This window comes from Carcharhinus amblyrhynchos, chromosome 27 (genome assembly GCF_965287045.1).
Source record: "Carcharhinus amblyrhynchos chromosome 27, sCarAmb.v2.hapA, whole genome shotgun sequence".
Classification (NCBI taxonomy): Eukaryota; Metazoa; Chordata; class Chondrichthyes; order Carcharhiniformes; family Carcharhinidae; genus Carcharhinus; species Carcharhinus amblyrhynchos.
In genome coordinates this window covers 21,083,899-21,088,471 of record NC_137350.1, presented here as the reverse complement: position 1 = coordinate 21,088,471, position 4,573 = coordinate 21,083,899, and positions in this window count along the sequence as shown.

The following is a 4,573-nucleotide window of genomic DNA, read 5'->3' as shown; positions in this document are numbered from 1 at the left end:
CTCTGATCTAGGGTTGTGCTGTTGTGGATGATTCTGGAAACCTCGTACTGTCATAGGGTAGGGCACTAACCTAGGCCACCTTTGTTGGTTCAGTCTGTAATAAAGTCCTGGTACCCGGAGCACCGGCCGCAATGTGCCGCCTTCTTGTCTAAAGTAGTGCGGAGGTGGGTGAATTAATTATTGATACCAGCTCTTTTTGACAACATTGTGAGCGTTGATTCAAAGAGGAAAATCTAGACAACATATCAAGGACATGAACACCATGGGGTAAGTATTAGCACCTGCGAGAGCCTGGTAATGAAAAGATACATTTCCCGAGTTCCTGTTCTGTTGTTGCCTGGAATTGGTGACATCGGTGGGCAACATCTTTTGTTTTTCAATCTAAAGCAAGAAACTCTTGTCACAAAATATCAGGCAGTACCACAAAAGATGTGACAGATTTAAGATCCATCAATTATCAGTACCAACGTAAATCTTCAATAAAGCAAAAACAAAGATGAAAGGCAAACCTCAGTATTCAGTCAGGTAAAATGTGTCAGTGCCTCGGTCTGGATTGCAACCTTCTCTGTCAGATCTGCATACAGCACAAGATGCAGGGTTGCTGGTCCACATGAAAGCAAGTACTTGGTTCATTGTCTATTGATCATCCTGAACTGTTAGATGCAAGGTGAAGGTTTTTATTTGGCGCAATCTCAAAAGACCACGATTTTTCCTTTTTTCCCATTTTCACACACGTTTTATCTTTTCTGAATGAGTTTGCCAATCCCATGGGACACAAAGCCCTTCAGGCAATCACCTCTGCTGTCAGTGCCAGGAGACCATGAGGAGGTTAACACCAGAATTTTGCTCCCAGAAAATATCTACAATGCCAAATGAATTCATTTGAGATATCCAAAAAATGGGTGACAAGGTGGCACAGTTGTTAGCATTGCTGCCTCACAATGCCAGGAATCTGGGTTTGATTCCGGCCTTAGGTAACTGTGTGGAGTTTGTGCATTCTCCCCATGTTTGTGTGGGTTTCCTCTGGTTTCTCTCACTGTCCAAAAGGTGTGCAGGTTAGCTGGATTGGCCATGCTAAATTGCCCCTTAGTGTCCAAAGATGTGTGCAGGTTAGGCGGATTGGCCATGCTAAATGTGCATGGTTACGGGGTTGAGTTGTGTGGGCCAGGGTAAGATGCTCAGTCAGAGAGTCCATACAGGCATGATGGCCCAATTGGCCTTCTTCTGCGCTGTAGGGATTCAATGAACTTCAATGTCTTCACCAGACTTATTGGTTGACATTTTACGTAGAGGCAGTGGGCACATCATACCTCTCTTTCCCAGCTGGGCAAGCTCGCCTTCGCTTGGTTGTGAAGCTCAAACATGATTTTATGGTGAAAAGCCTGTTCATTGGCTCAGGAAGGGCCTTCCACCCTGTGCTGGGGTAAAAGTCCCGCCTCTGAATGTCGCTGGCCAATCAGATGGCCGACAGTTCTCCAGTATCAGCTATGCCAGCAAGAGCAACGGCCACTGTGGGGACTGCAGCCAGATCCTGCTAGAGAAGTGTCGATGGAGACCAGATGCTAAGGTAAGTCATGGGGTATAACCAGGCCAGTCAGAAGGTTGATAGTTTGCAGGTACAATGCCTGCTCACCTTGCCACCTGATTCACGGGTAGTGGGGGGGAGGCGGGGGCTGGCTTATCCCATTCCAGATCCTTGAGGCACAAAGTATCATTCTACTTACAAAAGAATGAATTATATCTGTGGCACCACAGGAGATGAGGCAATATCACAAAGGCTCTATTCCCACCATACGTTAAAATGAGGCAGACATGTCTAAAATGGAAAGAATGGTTAATATTAAAACAAAATACCACAGCAGCCTCCAGGACTCCCTTTAAAAATTTCTGGCTAAGCCACATACATGATCATGTTTTCCTGAATCCAACAGGACTGAGATTGATTGGGTTCTGGACTGTATAATTCTGCAGTAACAACCTCAGGATGATGTTAGGCCATCAGTATTGGTATAATAGGCAAAGGGAAAACAAAGTGGAGAAAAAGTGCAGAAAGCTGCAGCACAAAGGGACTTGGGGGGACTTGTGCACAAACACAGAAAGCTGGCACACAGGTGCAGCAGGTAATCAGTAAGGCTAATGGAATGTTGGCCCTTATTTCAATGGGGTTGAGTATAAGAGGAGAGAAGTCTTGCTGTAACTGTACAAGGTGCTGGTGAGACTGCATCTGAGTAGTATTGGTCCCCTACTTAAGGCAAGACATTATTATGTTGGAGGCAGTTCAGAGAAGGTTCACTGGTATGATCCCTGGTATTGTGGGATTGTCTTATGAGGAAAGGATAAACAAGTTGGAACTCAACTCAAAGGAATTTAGAAGAATGAGAGGTATTCTCAGATTCTTAAAGGACTTGACAGGGTAAATGCTGAGAGGATGGTTCCCCTCATAGGGGAGTCTATAGCGAGAGAGCCATCTAAGAATAAAGGGGCACCAATTTCAGACCGAGACGAGGAGAAATTTCTTCTCTCAGAGGGTTGAGATGCTTTGGGAGCTGTGGGGCAGAGTTCTTGTGTGTATTTAAGACTGAGATAGATAGTTTTTTAAGTAGTAAGGGAATCAAGGGTTACAGGGAAAGGGCTGAAAGCAGACATGAGGAATGTTGGATCAGACATGAACACATTGAGTGACAGAGCAGGTTCGAGGGACTGAATGGCCTACTCCTGTTCTTATTCTTTATGGTTTTATTAGTAGCAGGATGACCAGATATTTACCTGAATGTTATGGATAATAACAGGGCGTAGAATCGCAGGAGTTAAAGATACAGAGGGTAGGAGTCCAAAAGGGAAAATAAGATTGAAGGTTGCACTTGCATTCTAAAAGAGGGATGTTCATATCAGAAATGTTAGTAACAGAAACACCTAAGACAAGTTGTTCAGATAAGATGAAATCGAAAGGAATAAACCACACCTCAGTGGCAGGGTTGGTCCTGTAATGAGAAGAGTTGATGGGCAAATAAGATCATAGCCACATCCAGCTGGAAACTGGAGACTGCTGTTTAAACCCGAGGTGTTTGATATTCTAAACCAAAAGAAAATTTCCCAAATGAAAGATACAGGTTCTGACAATTATTGCTGGATTTAAGTTAAAGTTTATTTATTAGAGTCACAAGTTGGCTTACATTAACCGTGATAATCCCTTAGTTGCCACACTCTGGTGCCTGATCGGGTACACTGAGGAAGAATTTAGCCTTGCCAATGCAACAAACTACCATGTCATTCGGAGTGTGAGAGGAAACCAGAGCGCCTGGAGGAAACCTACGTAGACATGGGGAGAACGTGTAGACTCCGCACAGACAGTGGCCCAATGGGGTCCCTGGTGCTGTGAGGCAGCAGTGCTAACCACTGTGCCACTGTGCTGCAGTGGATTTGGCTTATAATGTCAAAATCTATGGGATGTTGTCGTGGGTAGGTATATTCTCAGAGTTTAGGAAAATAGAGGGATTTGAAACGGTATTAACTTAAGTATACTGTGTGTAGCCACTACTGTAGTTAAGCATAACATTTGTTCTGTATTATTGCCTTTCTTGTTGCGTGTTTTACAGTTAGACTTTGGTTTCCTCACTGGTTTTCGTCTCTTTCCTTATATTATGCCGAATTGCAGAATAAGCAGTTAAAAACTGGTATTCCAAGTTACGTTTTTGGGACTTGAAAGATATTTGCATTTAACATCAGCAACATTCTTAACAATACAAGGAGCATCTTAATGTTTGTGCCTTTGACTTCTGGACTCCTAAGTAACACAACAGAGAAGGAAAAAGCTTTCAATATGTCTCACCAATCAGACCACATCATTACTTTTGGAGAAGCCACATCAAGAGGCAACTCAGCATAATACCCTCAATATTACTGGTAAGAAGATACATCATTCAATAGGATTGAGGGTTATAGGTAGGCCTAGTAGGTAGGGATATGATCAGTGCAACTTATGGGCCGAGGGGCCTGTTTGTGCTGTAGTTTTTCTGTGTTCAATGTTCTTTCACATTTTATCATTCCTGTTGAAGTCTCTATTGTACATGTACACATCGGGTCATGTAGAAGAACAGATATATTGATCGAGTGCTCAAATGTGATATATACAATGTGAAAACTGTAACCATGATCAAGCCATTTATTCACTAGGGGTGATGGTAACCTGTGCTTGTGGAGGTTCCTACAAGGTGCCCCCTTGTTGCCTCAGAGGAGGTGGAGGCAAGTTCTGCACTTCTCTGTCTAAAGGGCAATGAAGAGTGTTATGATTGATCTTGTTGTGGATGCACCAGGAGGATGTCCCTCAGACATTGGTCTCTGCATCTCTGCATGGACAGCTCTGGTCATGGGCACATGTGGAGCTGACAAGGACCCTGGCAGAGGGGCTGGAGACATGGAGGAAAATGAGGAGCTTTCTGCACCTTCAACATCCTTAGAGAGTCTGAGTTGGCCTTCAGGTGGGGTTGATGGGGCTGGCCGCTGGTAGGCAGCAGTCATCCAATCCAGCAACCACTGGACCAACAGTGTGATGTCAGAGATCCTGTACTTCGTA